This window comes from Dendrobates tinctorius, unplaced genomic scaffold (assembly GCF_039654945.1).
Source record: "Dendrobates tinctorius isolate UK_male_01 unplaced genomic scaffold, ASM3965494v1 ptg000211l, whole genome shotgun sequence".
Classification (NCBI taxonomy): Eukaryota; Metazoa; Chordata; class Amphibia; order Anura; family Dendrobatidae; genus Dendrobates; species Dendrobates tinctorius.
The window spans coordinates 17308581-17330132 of record NW_027361878.1 but is presented as its reverse complement, the minus strand read 5'-3'; the positions used below and the strand labels follow the sequence as shown (position 1 = coordinate 17330132).

The window sequence follows — 21552 nt, the reverse complement described above, 5'->3', positions numbered from 1 at the left end:
GCGCTCAGATATCAGTGGGCCGCACACAATCCACAAGTGTCCACTGTCCAAAAGTGTACGCAGAGATTCAAAATCTCCATTATCCTCTCGTCACTTTGGTCACAGGCAGCTGTGCCATCGAGCGTGTCACATAGCGCTCAGATATCAGTGGGCCGCACACAATCCACAAGTGTCCACTGTCCACAAGTGTACGCAGAGATTCAAAATCTCCATTATCCTCTCGTCACTTTGGTCACAGGCAGCTGTGCCATCGAGCGTGTCACATAGCGCTCAGATATCAGTGGGCCGCACACAATCCACAAGTGTCCACTGTCCAAAAGTGTACGCAGAGATTCAAAATCTCCATTATCCTCTCGTCACTTTGGTCACAGGCAGCTGTGCCATCGAGCGTGTCACATAGCGCTCAGATATCAGTGGGCCACACACAATCCACAAGTGTCCACTGTCCACAAGTGTACGCAGAGATTCAAAATCTCCATTATCCTCTCGTCACTTTGGTCACAGGCAGCTGTGCCATCGAGCGTGTCACATAGCGCTCAGATATCAGTGGGCCGCACACAATCCACAAGTGTCCAGTGTCCACAAGTGTACGCAGAGATTCAAAATCTCCATTATCCTCTCGTCACTTTGGTCACAGGCAGCTGTGCCATCGAGCGTGTCACATAGCGCTCAGATATCAGTGGGCCGCACACAATCCACAAGTGTCCAGTGTCCAAAAGTGTACGCAGAGATTCAAAATCTCCATTATCCTCTCGTCACTTTGGTCACAGGCAGCTGTGCCATCGAGCGTGTCACATAGCGCTCAGATATCAGTGGGCCGCACACAATCCACAAGTGTCCAGTGTCCACAAGTGTACGCAGAGATTCAAAATCTCCATTATCCTCTCGTCACTTTGGTCACAGGCAGCTGTGCCATCGAGCGTGTCACATAGCGCTCAGATATCAGTGGGCCGCACACAATCCACAAGTGTCCAGTGTCCAAAAGTGTACGCAGAGATTCAAAATCTCCATTATCCTCTCGTCACTTTGGTCACAGGCAGCTGTGCCATCGAGCGTGTCACATAGCGCTCAGATATCAGTGGGCCGCACACAATCCACAAGTGTCCACTGTCCACAAGTGTACGCAGAGATTCAAAATCTCCATTATCCTCTCGTCACTTTGGTCACAGGCAGCTGTGCCATCGAGCGTGTCACATAGCGCTCAGATATCAGTGGGCCGCACACAATCCACAAGTGTCCACTGTCCACAAGTGTACGCAGAGATTCAAAATCTCCATTATCCTCTCGTCACTTTGGTCACAGGCAGCTGTGCCATCGAGCGTGTCACATAGAGCTCAGATATCAGTGGGCCGCACACAATCCACAAGTGTCCACTGTCCACAAGTGTACGCAGAGATTCAAAATCTCCATTATCCTCTCGTCACTTTGGTCACAGGCAGCTGTGCCATCGAGCGTGTCACATAGCGCTCAGATATCAGTGGGCCGCACACAATCCACAAGTGTCCAGTGTCCAAAAGTGTACGCAGAGATTCAAAATCTCCATTATCCTCTCGTCACTTTGGTCACAGGCAGCTGTGCCATCGAGCGTGTCACATAGCGCTCAGATATCAGTGGGCCGCACACAATCCACAAGTGTCCACTGTCCACAAGTGTACGCAGAGATTCAAAATCTCCATTATCCTCTCGTCACTTTGGTCACAGGCAGCTGTGCCATCGAGCGTGTCACATAGCGCTCAGATTTCAGTGGGCCGCACACAATCCACAAGTGTCCACTGTCCACAAGTGTGTGCAGAAATTCTAAAACTCCCCTGTCCTATAGACACCTTGTACCTTGTTTTACATTACTATATAGTTTGTTGGATTTTGTCTACATTTCTACCAAAAATGAGGAAGGCTGGTGGAAGAGGCCGTGGAATTGGGCGGGGGTTGGCAGCTGGTAATGATGGTGTTGGTGGTGGATCTGATGGTAGTGGCAAGAGCAAAATAGGACCGAATGCAGGAGGTGCTGACCCTGCGTCATCGTCTGGCTACATAAGGACTCGAACGCTTAGTTTTCTAGGAGTTGGCAAACCGCTTTTAAAGGCAGAGCATCAGGAAAAAGTTTTGTCTTACATTGCTGACTCAGCCTCCAGCTCTATCGCCTCCTCTTCTTCAGTTGTAAAAAGTAAAAGCACTGAGTCGTCATTGGAGGCTCATGTTCATGAACCACACCTTTCCTTGTGTCCTTCACCACAACCAAGATTGAAGGATGACGCAGGCCATACTACTGATTACTCCATGGAGCTGTTTTCACATACCATGCCTGGTTTATCAAGTCAAATGGTGAATTACCCAGGCCAAGATGAATCTGACATGGAGTGCACTGATGCACAGCCGCTGATGGATGATTCTGCTGGTACATTCACTCAGAGCACTACATTGTCCTCGCAGTGTACAGAGCCAGATTTTGACCCTGATGAGACTCAGGTGTCCCTTCCCGCACACTATACCACCATACATGGTGACACAGAGAAAGGTGCACATGACATAGAAGAGGAGGTGATGGATGATCCAGTTGTTGACCCAGATTGGCATCCATTGGGGGAAGAGGGTGCTGCTTCCAATAGCTCAGATGAGGAGCATCCACAGCAGACATCGACATCGCAACAGCTGTTATCTGGCAGGCCCGGAGCACTCCAAAGACAGGTTCCAAACATCAAAAGAGTTGCTGGACAGCTTGTCCAGAGGGTCAAAAGATCACAGCGTGCTAGGCCGCAAAATGTCTGCCAAAGTAGGAAGAGTGCAGTGTGGCACTTTTTTGAACAAAATCCTCATGATCAGGCCAAGGTTATCTGTAAGAAGTGCGCAAAGACCTTTAGCCGAGGGAAAAATCTGAAAAATTTGAATACCAGTTGCATGCTTAGACATTTAACCAGCATGCACTTGCAAGCGTGGACACAACACCAAACCTCAAGTGCCACATGTGCAACTGATCACAACGAAGGTAGTCAGCAACGCTACATTGTTTCCCCCACTGTAAGCCCACCGGTTAGCACAGCAGCAAATGTTGAGGTGTCGTTGCAAGGCCACAGCAGTCAGGGAATCCCACTGTTATATCAACGAAAAACTGATTCTAGGCCATCAGAAAGAACACCAACTCCATCACCATCATCAACCCTCTCTCAGTCCGCCCTGTCCACCGCTACTTCCACCATATGCAGCTCTCAAGTCCAGCTCACCCTCCCAGACACTATGAGTAGGTCAAGAAAGTACTCAGTCTCTCATCCGCGTACACTGGGTTTGAACGCCCACATTGCCAAACTAATCTCGTTTGAGATGATGCCCTTTCGGTTGGTGGAAAGCACAGCTTTCCGCGAACTCATGGCCTATGCAGTACCACGCTATGACCTACCCAGTCGCCACTTCTTCTCTCGCAAAGCCATCCCAGCCCTCCACCATCATGTGAAAGACCGCATTGTCCATGCACTCAAGCAGTCAGTGAGCGGAAAGGTGCACCTCACAACTGATGCATGGTCCAGTCGGCATGGCCAGGGCCGTTACGTGTCCATCACTGCGCACTGGGTTAATGTAGTGGATGCAGGGTCCACAGGGGACAGCGGTGGTGGGACAGTGCTGCCTAGCCCACGGTATAGGAAACAGTTGGCTGTAGGCGTTCGACCCTCCTCCTCCTCCTCCTCCTCCAGAAGCGACAGCTCGTCCACAGAGCGCAGTCGTACGAGCACTCCATCTGCAGCTGCCACTGTTGCACACGATGTGTCCCCCTATCTAGCAGCTAGTGGAAAGCGTCAGCAGGCTGTGTTGCAGATGATGTGTTTGGGCGACAGACACACCGCCGAGGTGCTGGCCGAGTACTTGAAGCGACAAACTGAGTCATGGCTGGGCAGTGTACATCTTGAGGCAGGCAAGGTAGTTAGTGATAACGGCCGTAATTTTGTGGCAGCCATAGCCCTTTCAAAACTCAGCCACATACCTTGCTTGGCTCACACCTTGAACCTGGTGGTGCAGTGCTTCCTCAAACATTATCCAGAGTTAACAGCCCTGCTCCAGAAGGTGCGAAGACTGTGCGTGCACATCCGCCGGTCGCCTGTACACTCCGTTCGTATGCAGAAGCTGCAGCGATTGCTCCACCTTCCCAACCACCGCCTCATTATCGACATTGCAACAAGGTGGAACTCCACCCTGCACATGGTGGAGCGGCTGTGCGAGCAGAGGCAGGCCATAATGCATTTGTGGGAGGATACACGGCCAGGCACTTTGAGAGCAGACATGGAGTTGACAGGCGTGCAGTGGTCGAAGCTGAAAGACCTTTGTAAAGTCCTTCAGTGTTTTGAGGAATGCACACGGCTGGTAAGCGCAGACGACGCCATCCTAAGCATGAGCATCCCACTTATGCGTCTGCTCATGCAAGCTTTGACGCACCTTAAGGAGCAGGCGTCTGCAGCCAATGTTGATGAGGAGGAAGAGGAGGAGGGAATCCTTGATGACATTCAGCCATTGTCTGCTCAGGGACCTCTCCTGGACGAGGTGGAGGAAGAAGAGGAGGAGGAGGAGGAGGATGATGGGGATGATTACTTAGGGGAGGAGGATGCATCTCGTGGGGCAAGTCAAAATGTTGGCGTGGCAAGGTCTGGTACAGGGTTTGTGCGTGACTGGAGGGATGTGGATTTGCCAGAAAGTGCTCCTCCACCCAGCACTCGCAGTGCATCATTGACACCGGGAACATTGGCCCACATGTCAGATTATGCCTTGCGGATCCTAAAAAGGGACCCCCGCATTGCCAAAATGATGAACGATGACGACTACTGGTTGGCCAGCATCCTGGATCCACGCTATAAAGGCAAATTACAAAACATCATGCCACAGGAGAACCTTGACCTAATATTGGCTAATAAACAAGCAACTCTGGTAAATCGGTTGCTTGAGGCATTCCCAGCACACAGCAGCGGTGATGGTTCTCACACGAGCCGTACGGGCCGGGGGCAGCTTGGCAGAGGTGTTCGTGGTGCACACAGCAGAAGTGGCGTTGGAGACAGGGGTTTCATGACAATGTTGTGGACTGATTTTTCAAATACCGGTCACACAACTGGTAATACTGCATCGATGGAAAGTGACAGGAGACAGCAGTTGTCAACTATGGTTACAAACTACTTTTCCTCCCATATCGATGTTCTCCCACACAGGTCATTCCCCTTTGACTATTGGGCCGCTAAACTGGACACCTGGCCTGAATTGGCCCAATATGCCTTACAGGAGCTCGCTTGCCCAGCTGCAAGTGTGCTATCGGAAAGAGTCTTCAGTGCAGCTGGATCAATCCTGACAGAAAAAAGGACCCGTCTGTCAACCCAAAATGTGGATGATCTAACCTTCATTAAAATGAACCACGCATGGGTTTCCAAGGATTTTGTCCCACCTTCCCCTGATGACACATAGGGTGACAGAAAAATGGCTTGCTTTGGTCCACCTCTTCCTGGTACTTCACCTATTTCGCCTTTTGCATCAGTTGAATGTCCAACATCAACATATGCCACTTTCTAAAACTCCCTAACTGTGCTGCCTCCCCCCCCATGGCCGGGGTCACCACCTAGCGCACGACACCGTGCAAGTGCCGTTGCCCTGGACAGGTGGGTAGGCCGACTCTTGGGCGCGGGCACTGGCACAGGGTCCCTCATAGTGCAATCAAGTGTCTCTGACGGTGGTGGTGCACACCCGCCGTCAGACACACCGCTGTACTATGAGGGGCCCAGTGCCAGTACCGATGCCCACGAGTGGGCCCCCCTTGCTTGGCCAGGGCCCCAGCATTTGCAATCTTTACCTCTCCCTGCTCCTCCGCTGTGTAATCTGGGCCGTCAAATCCATACTGTGCCTGACACCGTCTGAGCCTGCCTCCTGAGACATATATTTTGAAAGTGTACGCTATCCATACATGTTATCCGGGGATACGGTACCCTTTCTAACCTTTGTGCAATGACGTGCAATCCATACTGGGCCTAACACCGTCTGAGCCTGCCTCATGCTGTATAGACATATATTTTGAATGTGTACGCTATCCATACATGTTATCCGGGGATACGGTACCCCTTCTAACCTTTGTGCAATGACGTGCAATCCATACTGGACCTAACACCGTCTGAGCCTGCCTCATGCTGTATAGACATATATTTTGAATGTGTACGCTATCCATACATGTTATCCGGGGATACGGTACCCCTTCTAACCTTTGTGCAATGACGTGCAATCCATACTGGGCCTAACACCGTCTGAGCCTGCCTCATGCTGTATAGACATATATTTTGAATGTGTACGCTATCCATACATGTTATCTGGGGATACGGTACCCCTTCTAACCTTTGTGCAATGACGTGCAATCCATACTGGGCCTAACACCGTCTGAGCCTGCCTCATGCTGTATAGACATATATTTTGAATGTGTACGCTATCCATACATGTTATCCGGGGATACGGTACCCCTTCTAACCTTTGTGCAATGACGTGCAATCCATACTGGGCCTAACACCGTCTGAGCCTGCCTCATGCTGTATAGACATATATTTTGAATGTGTACGCTATCCATACATGTTATCCGGGGATACGGTACCCCTTCTAACCTTTGTGCAATGACGTGCAATCCATACTGGGCCTAACACCGTCTGAGCCTGCCTCATGCTGTATAGACATATATTTTGAATGTGTACACTATCCATACATGTTATCCGGGGATACGGTACCCCTTCTAACCTTTGTGCAATGACGTGCAATCCATACTGGGCCTAACACCGTCTGAGCCTGCCTCATGCTGTATAGACATATATTTTGAATGTGTACGCTATCCATACATGTTATCCGGGGATACGGTACCCCTTCTAACCTTTGTGCAATGACGTGCAATCCATACTGGGCCTAACACCGTCTGAGCCTGCCTCATGCTGTATAGACATATATTTTGAATGTGTACGCTATCCATACATGTTATCCGGGGATACGGTACCCCTTCTAACCTTTGTGCAATGACGTGCAATCCATACTGGGCCTAACACCGTCTGAGCCTGCCTCATGCTGTATAGACATATATTTTGAATGTGTACGCTATCCATACATGTTATCCAGGGATACGGTACCCTTTCTAACCTTTGTGCAATCACGTGCAATCCATACTGGGCGTGAGAATGGCTGGCGAGCTGTTAAGCAAGCTACAGCACCTGTCCAGACAAGTACAGGGATTCCCTAGCGAGGAGACTTATTTGATTGTTTTCTATGTTGGGACAGCAATTTTTGGGGAGCACTATACTCTGGAGAATGATAGATGGGGCCCACCATACACTGGAACATTCCAAAGGTGGACATCAGACACTGGAGCAGCATTTACAGGGCCCATTATACACTAGAGCAGTAGAAATGGGGCCCATTATGTTTGGAGCATTATTTGGGCCCATAAGACAGTGGAGCTTCATCCATGGGGACCAACATATACTGTAGCATTATGTGGAGCTCATCATATACTGTTTCAAACATTATATGGGACCAATGATTTTGTATGGAGAAATAGATGGGCCTCGTCATGAGATGTAAAAAGTGAGGTATTTTTCATTGTACTATACCGCTATTTCTCTGCCGTATCGGAGCATGATGAGTTGTGGTATGTGTTAAAGGGGCGCTCTTTCGCCCAGGGCACATGAAAACCTGCAGCCAGCCCTCCCCCCCACAAATTTAGCCAAATAACCCCCATTTTTCAGTGCGTAACTTGTATTATGAAGTTAATTAAGTTTGACAAGCTTAAGTAAGAAGAATTGATGCTTTTGGCATTCAAATGGGCACTGTAGGTGTGTTTCCTGTCCTCCTCTCACTGCCGACTTTTATTCCCCATTGACTTACATTGGGTTTCGTGTTTCAGGACGACCCCGACTTTTCCCTATAATCGGACGATCTTGCTCGACCCGACTTTTGGAAAAGTCGGGTTTCACGAAACGAAACGCGACCCTAAAAAAGCAAAAGTCGCTCAACTCTACTCATCCCTGCTATAAACCATATGGAGAAGAATTGCCCTGTTGAGTGAACCGCTTTTAAAGCTTTTACCTTTGAGATATAGGAGAAAATCAAGTGTAATTTTTGCTATAGACCGGAAATAATCCAGCTGAAATAATCACTGAGAAAAGTAAATTAGGCAAAAAAGGAGAAGGCAATAGAAATGGACATTTGAGACAAAAATCAAACTATAAACAGAATGCTGGTTATTCTCCAGACAACTGGTCAGTCCAGAGCCCAGACATTAACATCATTAAATGTGTGGGATTACTTGGATCGTAAAGGGGTTGTCCAACGAACAAAAGTTAATTTTAATCAATAGATCTTGGAGTAATAATAACTTCCACAATTGGATGTGTTCAAATAAAATCTTCCTGTGCTGAGATAATCTTATAAATGTGCCCCTGTTGTGTACTGTGTAATGGCTGTGTCTGATGGTGCAGGAACATGGTCTGATTGTCCACAGCTCCTGGGCAAGGGGGGGTAGAAAGCAACAAAAGAGTAAACCTATATTACAGCAGGGGATCACAGGGATTCTTTCTTTGAAGTAAAACATTGTTTAAAAACAGGCAGGGAAATGCTTTGTCTCACAAGAAGAATCAGCTGTGATCCCCTGCTGTAATGTCTGTTTACTCTTTTGTTGCTTTCCCCCCTGCCCATGAGATGTGGTATGATCAGACCATGTTCTCGCATGGTCAGACACAGCCATTATACAGTAGGGGCACATTTATAAGATTATCTCAGCACAGGAACATTTTATTTAAACACATCTAATTGAGGAACTTATTATTATTATTCCAATATTTATTTATTAAAATGAAGTTTTGTTTGTGGGACAACACCTTTAAGTAAAAGGAGATGTATTTATGTACCAAACACTGGAGGACACAGACAGAAGAGGACCTTTTGCAAGAACAATATATTGGCCCTTTGCTGTCCAATAGCTCATTATAATGTACAATTCCTCCTGCTTTGGAGGTTGTAGTGGTCCCCAAACCTCTTGGGCCCCTCTGTGGCTGCTCCGGTTGCACCAATGCTGCCCGGGGTGCTATTACTGAAATGTACAAGAAGTAGATAGATATTTCAGTAGAAAAACAGATTGCAGAACTCCCCCAAAAACAGTAAAAGTTGGTAGAAAGAAAAAGAGAAACGGAAGACAACAAATATTTTGCTTATGGGTAATATCAGCTTTTCTTCAGTATGCTGAAGAATGAATTACTTCTAGAGGTATGTTGTAAGGAAGTGGAAGTGTTGCCCACGTTCCCCTTTGAGAATGTGTAAAATGATGCTATGCATTATGGTGTTTGAAATGTCTAATGATTAATATTGTTGGTGATGGAGTTGTGTTCTGTCCAGCATTAGGTAATTGACAAGAATAGTTGGAGATTACAGTTGGGACTAGCCCAAGGAGCGTGGGTGGGTACAACAGAGAGATTCTAGGGAGAATGCCAGATGGGGAGAAGCCTGCAGCAGTAGCAGACCTGAAGTCTGACTAAGAAGCAGAACCGCATGCAGTGGGTGTCCTGTGTCAAGAGAAAGACGACCAAGCAGATAGTAAAATCCTACAGAGAAGGGAGGCACAGTCCGGAGTCGGTCCAGAGTGTATGAAAGGAAAGTAGGAAGTATCGGGGCCTGGAGCAGGAAGCCTAGCGGGACGGTATGGAGTTGTCAGTCAGTCGGGTAATAGCACGAAGAAGGAAAGATAAACAAGCAAGACGAAGAGGAAATGAGATGAAAGACGTAGAACTCCAGGTGGAAGTATAGGACTCTTCCTTGTTGGACTTTAGTGCCGTTATTGGGGACGAGGAGGCTCCCGGGATAGTGTACTGAGCTGTGTTGAGGCACAAGAGCTAAGTGAAGTGGAAAGTGAGAGTGACTCCAGGAAATGGAGGAAGAAATGTGTGACAATCTTCCATGTAATAACAGAAACGTACATGAAAATGAATACCTACCATCTGATGTACATAGCTCCTCAAAAGTTATTGTTGAGTAAAAATAAGTTTACTTATGAACTATGGTCTCTGTCATTGAACTCTGCAACACCTGTGTTAGGCGTCAGGATTCTCCCGCTGCGTGGGATAGATCCCAAGCATTATCTGGTACTGTGGTCTCCCATCGAAGCCCGGCCACTATGATTGCTGACGTCAGTCCCAGCATCTTGCTCAGGCTTGTGGTATACGTTTGATTACTGCTGGCTCTTCAGCCAAGTCTATGGTAATCAGCGATATGCAAGTGCAGCCTTGCGCTCTTGAGTCTAAGTCTAGAGACCACCTTACTGAGCATGTCCCTGATGTAGCATCTTCTGATTTATGGTCGGACGTTAGCTGGTGATGTGAAACAAAAAAACTGAACTGGAGTGGACTTGAATGACTTGCATGATGTAAAAGCATGTTCACACTGGCTATAAAAGCAAGCAAAACCAAAGGAAAAAACAATGTGTGCATATATCCTAATGAAAATAAATAAGTACGAAAGCAAGTGCATTAAATAATTAGCATAGGCACATATATGCATACTTTGCTTTTTCCTTTGGATTTGCTCTGGTGATGTGGCAGCTTTGGATTGGCCCGCAGGCGATGTGTCGACCGACTGGGCATGCATGTTTGAGGTGGAGCCTAGCATATAAAAGGCTATCAGTGGCTCACGCGGGCACGCTGTCATTTATGTTTTGGTGTGAGTGGGTGGTTACTCTACTACTCTGTCTGCAAGTTTGTGTGTGACTGTATATATTGGCAGGCAGGTAGCTCACTAATCGGGTTTTGCACCCATGGCTCAACGCCTGAGTCTCTAGTCTGCTATATGCTTAGGGTGCCGATTTGGCACAAGTCTAGTAGCGTCAGGACTGGGGTAACTAGCCGCTTGGCTTAGCATCTGTTTCGTTCATGTGTGCGGTTAGCACAGTTCAGTTACAGAGCAAGCTTCCTCCCTGTGAAGGTAACAGGGTATAGTACTTAGCTTTCTTGTGCAGCACCACTCTGGGAAGTCACTGAGCTTGGTACTAAGTGTTCACACAGATCACACTGTGTGGCATTAACACAGTGTGTTTAAAGGTAACGCTCGCTGTTTTGTATCCATCATTGTTTTTACTAGCAGCAGGTTCATCTTTGCACCCCGGGTTGCACTTGCACTTTTTTTTATATATTTTATTTAGTGCAATCCGCCGACCTTATCAACCTCCAAAAACAACGGCACCATGATGTATGAAAGGGCATTTTGCCATCACAGCTAAAGTCCATACACCCAGCCAGGACCCCATTTTCATGCAGTATGGTGGGGCGTGAACCACAAGTACCTCACCCACAGCTACTGCCCCGTGCCATGTTACAATGTAACAATGAATTGTGGATCCCTATAGCACAATTAGGGTTTTTGTCACCACAACCACCAACCGCATCAAGTTGGGGTCAATGATAGCAGAATTCTTCTTTTCGTCTTGATTGGATTGTGTTATCTCCCAATAATCAGCATTCAGTGTTCCTCTATTTCTCTGCTCCTTCTCTTGAACACTGTCATATAACATCATTCACGCGATGGACAAACTTATAAGTAGAAATGTTTCCCATTTTCTTTGGTGTCCCCAAACAGTTACTGTGTCTGCTATCATCATAGTTATCAGATCATAGAATATTAGATCAAACTCGGACATGAAGCAATTCTTTTCGTCGAATAGACCTTGTCGGGGGGAAAAAAAATCAGACATTTGCACGGCCCCATAGACTCACATTGATACAAGTGTGATTTAATGTTTTGTCCGGTCGCTCTCAGACGATAATACGGCCGTCTGCCCTTACCCGCCCTTAGATGAAACAACACTGAGTCTTAAATAATGTAGTGTAGTGTGCACGGTTCCATGTACTTGGGGTCTCAAAATAAAGCGAGAACTGATGAACACTTTTTTTCAAACTTTAATATCCTTAAATCGGCCCGACCAAGAAAAGTTGATTTTGAAAAAGCCCTTGGAAATGAGATATTGAGTCATCTCATTTTTCTTTTCTGTATTTTTTAATAAACAGAGAATAGGAAAGCAACTCGATCCAATAACGTTGCTTCCGATGAAAAAGTGCACCTTAAGGCAGCAAATCTTCCCACATTTTTACTTCCATTGTATATCCAAAATTAACTCTATTCCCAATAAAATTAAAGGGGTCTTCCAGCTAAATGTATATGTTTAAAATAGTGCAATAAAAAACACATATACAAAAAAAATACATATTAGTTGCAGTGCTTGGTATTCATGAGCTAAGGGTTAGCCCCAAAAACCCTTATTCCGGTAGACTGTAAGGCCACAAGGGCAGGGTCCTCTCCCCTCTGTACCTGTCTGTCACTAATAGTTTGCTCATTGTAATTTATATTTGCATTTTGTGTGTAACCCCTCCTCATGTACAGCAACATGGAATCAATGATGCTCTAACAAGAAATATTTAATATCATTTATAATAATAATATATAATAATAATATTTTTGTGCACATGTCCATGTAATATAAATATGCATGCTATACATGTTTAACCTGGTAAAGTATAGTAGAAGCTTTGTAATTTCCTTTTCTTTTGTGCCATACTGGAAAAACACTGATGACACACAGATAGCACACTGAGGAAACACTGATGATACCGGTACTATTTTTTCTGCTACCAATTTTATACGGATATGTGAAAGGGGCCTTAGAGTTAGTGGAATAAAGCTGCTGAAAAATTCCATTTAAACCTAGAAAGCCTAATAATAATAAAGGGGTTTTCCACTACATTTTAAAAGTTTATGTAAGGTAGAGACATCCGGAAAAAAAAAATAAAATCAAATTTACAGTAAGGATATGTGTACATGTTCAGTATTTGCAACAGAAAATCTGTTATAAATACTGATGTGCTGGCAGGAAAAATACAGGATAAAAGAGTAAAAAAAAATTTGCCTTTTTGACAATTTTTTTAACATGAATTTTTGATCCGTTTTTCCCATTCTTTAGTATGGGTGAAATATGCAGTGAAAACGTTGAAAGAATTGACATGCTGCAGATTTAAAAAATGAAAAAATGAGCACTGTGTGCATAAGACTTAGGCCAGGGTCACACTAGCAACTGCAATGCGAGAAATTCGAGCGAGTCTCTCGCATCAATACCTGGCACTGCCGCCAGCACTCGGACCGGAGTGTATGGCTGCATAGAAATACATGTAGCTGCACACTCCGGTCCCGAGTTCCGGTGGCAGTGCCGGGTATTGAAGCGTGACCCCTGCCTTAACAAATTTTTTGTCACAAATCTATTCAGAAAAAAAATGAGAAAAAAAGGGGCAAAACTGCAAACTGTCTACGGACCCTTACAAGCCCGCGTCCCTCTCCAGTACTGCCTCTACGACAGTTTCTATCTGGAGTCTGATCAGTGTGGGCAGGGTGAGGTGACTGGAGGTTGAGACATCATCACTTCCAACATTGGAAGACCATCAGATTTCAGTGGGAACTATTGCGTCTTTCTTTTATAAGTGTAATAAGGTGCAGGAGGAATATATGTCACCACGGAGCAGGCAGACCAACAGTAAAAGGGGAGGTTTATTTACAGGGAGTAATACTGGTAAACATATAATATTACAGAGAAAATGCTGTAAAGGATAATATCAGAAACTGGAACAATAACAGAAGTGCAAAACAACAGAAAGTTATTCTCTTATGGGGGAAAGAAACTTTCTGTCTTCGTGTGACATCCAGCCGACTACACCAAGTGTAATAAGGTGCAGGAGGAATGTATGTCACCACAGAGCAGGCAGACCAACAGTTAAAGGGGAGGTTTATTTACAGGGAATAATACTGGTAAACATATAATATTACAGAGAAAATGCTGTAAAGGATAATATCAGAAATTGGAAAAATAACAGAAGTGCAAAACAACAGAAAGTTATTCTCTTATGGGGGAAAGAAACTTATCAGTTCCTGGAGATCATAATTGAAGAGATCACTCTTCTCCCACGTAGGCACCCAGGCACAAGGGGTGCTTGATGTCTTCTGTCTCTGGGGTCCTAGGTATAGTCCAACTGGCGTATGAGGGGTTAACGTGGGAGCCCAAGGGGTATGGGGATGGCGGTATCCCCCTGTATTCAAGGTCCTTCCCTCTGCTGCAGCAGCGGCGTTCCCTCACCAGGGTCAGGGGCTCTGCTTGGGACAGTCTCTCTTGGCAGGTCAGTGTCACATTGCGTTATGCTCCTTGGTTGCAGGGAAGCATCTCACGGTAAAGCAGGGTCTCACTGCAGGGGAACATCTTGTCAAGGGATGTGGTCTGTCGGTGTGACAAAGTTTCTAACAGGAGGGGAGCGACCAGCCCTTCAAGCGGTGCAGTGACAGGCTTCTCGTACTCAGTCTCGTGCTCAGTGCTCACCGCCTGTGTCTGCGGTCCCTTAGTGTTCAGTCGCTACACCTGTCTCCTCTCCTCTCCTGTGTCAGCGTCCTCTCTGCTCCCGTCCCTGAGCTGCTCTGACAAAATCCCGCACTTTTCTCCCACCCTTTGCTCTGCAGGCTTCCTGTTCCTGGTTCTAGTACAGTCCCCTAAAGCATCACCCCGGGGAATCTAATGCCCTGCCCGATGGTTCCGGGCACAGAGCTAGGAAGGCAACTCCCCTCGGCTCCTTCAGTGTTTCACCCCCATACATTCCCCCTCTCTGTGAGCTCGCTATTCCACGGGCGAGAGTTTCTGGAGTTTTTGCTGACAATCGTCCAGACCTCGTACAATTTTCTGCCAGATGAATTCGTCCTGATTGTAGCGTCTGGGGGGCACACCTGCCATTGATCGTTCAGAATGTCTCAGATCAGTGGAGGTTGTGGAATCAGCCACCGGAAAAGTGGAAGTTGGAGCCTCCTCAGTTACTTCCGTCGTTTCAGGCACCAGCCCAGATTCCGGGTCTCCCTGAAGGAGTAGAGTCTCCATCTTCTTCGTCCTCAGGAATGAACACGGGTTCAGCCACCGGGGGAGCTGGGACAGATGGCACCACTGGAGGATCTTGAGACAAACTGGGATGCAGCATATTATGATGAAATGTACGAGTGGGGAGTTCTTCACCTGTTTCAGGCTGAACTTCATAGACGGGTCCTCGCCTACCGAGCCGTCGCTTCACCCTATAACGGCTCTTCTCCCACCGACACTCCAATCTGCTGTTAGGGTGCTTCTCTCTGACTAAGACTCTATCCCCTGGTCGTAGGACCGTCCCCTTCTGGGGAGGGACCTGCGGGTGTTCCAACCCTCGGAGCCGGTTCTGCCCCAACCATTGAATGGTCCGTAGCCGGCAACGATGTTCTCGAACCCAGGAGTACACCCCCGTCCGCTGGTAGACCTCCTCAGGTTCTAACGCCAATTCAGTCAGTCCCTTCCCGGGTCAGCCGAAGAACAGCGAATAGGGCGTGAACCCTGTGGTACTGTGTTGACGGTTATTATATGCCCACACCAATTCGGGGACGGACTCAGTCCAGCGTGCTTTTTTATCTTCTTCAAGTGTCCTCAGCATTTGGATCAGAGTGCGGTTGAATCTCTCACAAGCTCCATTCCCCTGTGGATGGTAAGGGGTGGTCCAAGACATATCGATTTTGTACAAGTGATGCAACTCTTCCATCACCTTTCCCAGGAAGCAGGCCCCTTGATCCGAATGAATTCGCTTGAGACACCCGTATACTTGAATGAAATGTTTACAGATAGCATAGGCCGCAGATTCTGCAATCTGGTCTCGAGTAGGTGTAACCACAGCAAATTTGGAATAGTTGTCGATCATTACCAGGCAATGTTCATAGCCCTGGTGCGCTGGGCCAATCATCAAGTAGTCTATGGCCAGTAACTCCATGGGGGCAGAGGACCTCACCGTTTCTGTAGGGCCCGCTGTTCCAGCGGCTTAACTAGTTCACAATTTCGGCACTGCTGACATACTTTCTCCACGATGGTCCTCATGTGGGGATGATAGAACAACCGTTGCAGCCACTGAAATGTTTTTTGCGTCCCGAAGTGTGCCCCCTTCTCGTGTGCTTCCTTAGCCAACTGTTCTACCAGTGACAAGGGGATGATCGTTTGCCAAACTAAGCTCAGTTCAGATTGAAGGTACACTTTCCTGTACAAGATTCCATCCCGTAACTGTAGCCGCTCCCACTGGCGCAACATTTTCAACATCTCAGGAGGCATGGCTGCCCGCTCACTCTGGCCGGGAACCTGCTCGGTTACGAGCCACCACCTCAGCTGGGCTATCTCTCGGTCTTCTTGCTGTATCCGGACCCACTCATCACGGGGTTGTTCCAACAAATTCTCGGGTGTACTTCCTTGAGCTGTCTCTCGCGTCGCTGCCACCGTCCTGGCAGTCCCTCCAAATTCTGGAACCTCTATAGCCTCCAACTCTTCATCCCGGCTGGGCGCTGGCGGGCAGTAGTCTACTCGCAAAAGGGCATCCGTATGAGTATTCTCCACTCCTCTCCTGTAGGAGATCCTGTACCGGAATTTTGCCATTCGTGCTACCCAACGTTGTTCTAAGGCCCCTAGCTTTGCTGTTTTGAGGTGGGCCAACGGATTGTTATCCATACACATGTGGACTTCCGAGCCGGCCAAATACTCTGCAAACTTCTCAGTCATTGCCCACACCAGCGCCAACAACTCCAGCTTGAATGAGCTGTAATTTTCTGGATTTCTTTCTGAATCATGTAAGGAGCGACTGGCGTATGCAATGACACGCTCCTTCCCATTCTGCATCTGTGAGAGTACTGCCCCGAGTCCTTGTAGACTTTCGTCAGTGTGCAAGATGAACGGCTGCGTGAAATCAGCGTAGGCCAACACCGGGGCCTCCGTCAGGGCCTTCTTCAGGGCCTGGAATGCCTTCTCCTGTTGCTCTCCCCAGTGTACATTCAGGTTCTTCGCACATAGAATCATAGAATCATAGAATCGTAGAGTTGGAAGGGACCTCCTGGGCCATCTGGTCCAACCCCCTGCTCAAAGCAGGATTCGCTAAATCATCCCAGTCAGATGTCTGTCCAGCCTCTGTTTGAAGACTTCCATTGAAGGAGAACTCACCACTTCTCGTGGCAGCCTGTTCCACTCATTGATCACTCTAACTGTCAAAAAGTTTTTTCTAATATCTAATCTGTGTCTCCTCCCATTCAGTTTCATCCCATTGCTTCTAGTCTTTCCTTGTGCAAATGAGAATAAAGTTGATCCTTCTACAATGTGACAGCCCTTTAGATATTTGTAGACAGCTATTAAGTCTCCTCTCAGTCTTCTCTTTTGCAAACTAAACATTCCCAAATCCTGCAACCTTTCCTCATAAGACAGGGTTTGCAGACCGGTCACCATTCTGGTCGCTCTTTTCTGAACTTGCTCCAGTTTGTTGATGTCTTTTTTAAAATGTGGTGCCCAAAACGACACAATATTCCAGATGAGGTCTGACCAAAGAGGAGTAGAGGGAAATAATGACTTCACGTGATCTAGACTGTATGCTTCTGTTAATACATCCTAGAATTGCATTTGCCTTTTTTGCTGCTGCATCACATTGTTGACTCATATTCAGTCTGTGATCTATTAGTATACCAAAGTCTTTTTCACATGTGCTGTCACTTAGCCCTATTCCTCCCATTCTATATATGCTTTTTCCATTTTTATTGCCCAGATGTAGTACTTTGCATTTCTCCCTGTTAAAAACCATTCTGTTAGTTGCTGCCCACTTCTCCAGTTTATTTAAATCTTTTTGAATCCTCTCTCTCTCTTCTCTAGTATTAGCTATCCCTCCTAGCTTTGTGTCATCAGCAAATTTAATCAGTTTACCCTCAATTCCTTCATCTAAATCGTTGATAAAGATGTTGAACAATACAGGGCCCAGGACAGAGCCCTGTGGTACCCCACTTGAGACATTCTTCCAACTGGATGTGCAGCCATTTACGACCACTCTTTGGGTCCGATCACTAAGCCAGTTATGAATCCACCTAACAGTTGCCTTGTCCATTCCATACTTAATCATTTTTTCAATAAGGATTGTATGAGAGACTTTGTCAAATGCTTTGCTGAAGTCAAGATATACTATATCTACAGCATTTCCTTGATCCACCCAATCAGTGATACCGTCATAGAAGGAAATTAAGTTAGTCTGACATGACTTATTAGTTACAAACCCATGCTGACTCTGTTTAATCACTTCATTCTTATCCAGGTATTGACATACATGTTGTTTAATAATTTGTTCAAAGATCTTTCCTGGTATAGAAGTCAGACTCACCGGCCTATAGTTGCCTGGGTCCACCTTCTTCCCCTTTTTGAAGATAGGAACAACATTTGCTCTTCTCCAGTCTTCTGGCACTTCTCCTGTTCTCCAAGAATTTTCAAAGATTATAGAGAGGGGTTCAAAAATTTCTTCTGCTATCTCCTTCATGAGGGTGCTCCTTTCAGCAATTCCAGGAGGGGGTTTGCGATGCGGGTGAAATCCTTCACAAAGCGCCGGAAGCATCCTGTGAGTCCCAGGAATGCTTGTACATCCTTCACGGTTTTTGGGGTCGGCCACTCCTGCACCTCAGCGATCTTCTCCTGCAAGGGCTTCACTCCCTCGGCAGAGACCACATGCCCCAGATAGTCAATTTGTGTTCGGAAGAGGTGGCACTTTTGGGGTTTCACCTTCAAACCAAATTTTTGTAGCCGACTCTGAACTTGCTCCAGTCTCCGGAGATGTTCTTCAACGGTGGGAGAAAAGATGATTATATCGTCCAGGTAAATCAGGTTGGCTTCGAAGTTCAGGTCCCCCAGACACCGTTCCATAAGACGCTGAAATGTTCCTGGGGCGTTGGCCAGCCCGAAGGGCATGCGGTCGAACTCAAATAGTCCCATCGGGAGAATGAAGGCCGTCTTGGCTCGGTCTTGTTCAGACATGGGTACTTGCCAGTACCCGCTGGCCAGGTCCAGTGTGGAAAAATATCAGGCATTTCCCAGTGCTGACAGGGACTCCTCTATCCGTGGTAGTGGATATGAATCTCGCACTGTGCAAGCAATGAGCCGGCGGTAATCCACACAGAAACGTAGAGTTCCATCTTTTTTCTGCACCAAGACGATGGGGGCAGCCCATGGGCTCTGGCTCTCACGGATCACTCCCTTCTTCAGCATCTGTGACAGCATTCCCTTAACCTCTTGATACATTTGTGAGGGTATCTGGCAATATCTCTCCCGTATCGGTACCGCGTCCCCAGTGGGTATCTCATGGGTAATGGCCGTCGTGCGCCCAAAATCATCGTCATCCTTTTCAAACACCTCCTGGTACTTCCCCAGCAAGGCCTCCACCTGGGGAACATGATGAGAGGGCATTTCTGAGAGTTCTGCCCGCATTTGCTCTCGTATCCGTCGGCCTTCTTGTAACACCCAGGGATCTGGGGCGACCTCCGCCTTCACCGTCACCAACCATGGGTCTTCTGCTTTGGCAGTCAACTGCACTGTTTCGGAAGGCACCAGCTCATCTGGTACGCCTAGAATGTGGGCCAATTCTTCTCTGGGAGCCAGGGTCACATCAGTCTCTCCCAAGTTCACACAGCGCACGAGGGTGGTGCCGTTTCGCACAGTGGCGAGGGTCCATGCGACTAGTATCCCTGATGGCAATTGGTCGGCTGGGCTAGGCTCCACCTGCACCTCCGCTCCTTCTAGTGGGACTCCTGTTCGCACCGGCAGGGGAAGTACGGTCTGTCCAAGGGGTAGCATTCGGTTCACAGAAGCAGGGATGATGACTTTGCCTAGTTCTTTTCCGCCGCTGCAGATTTCCCGGACCCTTGCTGCCCGGATCAGTTGTTGGAAGACCTTCTTCTGTGGGGTCTGGTCACTCCACTGTCGTAAGAATTGATCTGGGGTCTCGTTGAGTCGTAGGCTTCCGAGGTCTTTAAGCACGTTCATACCCAGGGTTACAGTATGATCCCGAGCGGCTTCTCCATCTACCAATACTACTCCTTTTCTCCCCACATCTTTTCCACAGACTTCTATGTTCAGCCACACCACCCCTGCGACCGAGATGGGTAGGTGATTGGCCGCCGTAAGTTTAATGACTGGGCCCCACTCAGGCCGCAGCGCCTCTGTGAAGTGTCTACGAAAAACAATTTCGGGCATAGAGGTCACTTGTGAAACGGTGTCTACCAGGCATCACACAGCTCTCCCGTTGATTTCGGCCCATACCAAGGTGCACATGGAAACAACGCTGGTGGGACTATTTTCACTCCTCTGTTCTTCTCGCTCCGGCGGTGTCCCTCGTGCTCAGAGTCCCCTAGTTTAAGGGGAGCCGTGGGGATGGTCGGCTCCTCTGGGGACACCACCAGTCAATAAGACCGGGCTCTCCACAAGTATAGCATGTGAGGGGGCGTCTTCTCGGGGTAGCTGTAGCTTCTCTTCGGGGAACAGCTCCTGTTACCCGCATCCGTGGTTCGGGCCCCTCTGCCTGGGTTCTCCTGGAAGTCGCCATTTCTTCTCGGAACTGACTGATCTCCATCCTCAGGTCTTCCACCCATCAGGGGACTTTGTCTTCAGTGCTAGTTGCCTCCCTGCTCCGCACCTTTCCCACCGAGCCTGTCACATCCTGCTCTTGCTCGCGCGTGCGCACCTCACTACCTACTTCTGAAAAGGTCATGCCTGGCTTCACCCGCAGGCGCTCTCGCATAGCCTGCTTCATCATTCCGTCACGTAACCCCGTCAGCATCTGGTCTCTGAGCACCACGTCTACTAACCCTACACCTACCCCGTCCTTTCTTTTGATAGCAGCGTGAAGCTCTTGTAGGGCATTCATAAACTGGGTCACGGTCTCCCTCTCTCTTTGCACCCGATGGAACAGTCGCATCCGTAGTTCCCCTACGTCAGTGGGTCCCCATGTGTCTCCTCTAGGATACATAACACTTTCTGCAAAGTATTTCTTTCTAGGGGGGTCTATGCATGACAGAGTCCCATGCCTCCCCCTCTAGGGCCATCAAGGCTAGTTCTGCCTTTAGTGCTGGTGCCAGGGGGTGCATCCGCAGTAACCCCTGAATTCTCTCTGTCCAGTTCCATAACATCACATTGTTCCCCGTAAACCTCGGCAGATTATTCAACATAGCTCCCAAGGAGATGCTAGTCTTGGGGCATTCCCTGACTGCTTGGTCCGCTCTGTCCGTGTCTTCGTGTGACATCCAGCCGACTACACCAAGAGTAATAAGGTGCAGGAGGAATGTATGTCACCACAGAGCAGGCAGACCAACAGTTAAAGGGGAGGTTTATTTACAGGGAGTAATACTGGTAAGCATATAATATTACAGAGAAAATGCTGTAAAGGATAATATCAGAAACTGGAAAAATAACAGAAGTGCAAAACAACAGAAAGTTATTCTCTTATGGGGGAAAGAAACTTATCAGTTTCTGGAAATCTTAATTAAAGAGATCACTCTGCTCCCTCGTAAGCACCCAGGCACAAGGGGTGCTTGATGTCTTCTGTCTCTGGGGTCCTAGGTATAGTCCAACTGGCGTATGAGGGGTTAACATGGGAACCCAAGGGGTATGGGGATGGTGGCATCCCCCTGTATTCAAGCTCCTTCCCTCTGCTGTGG

The 21552-nt window shown here is 47.7% G+C and overlaps 1 protein-coding gene across 1 annotated transcript in view; it reads left to right on the top strand.

Moving 5' to 3' along the window:
• The window catches only part of LOC141058319 (solute carrier family 22 member 6-B-like), an 89537-nt gene that overhangs the window by 44705 nt on the left and 23280 nt on the right, over nucleotides 1–21552 (top strand). The gene's annotated exons all lie outside the window — the stretch shown is intronic.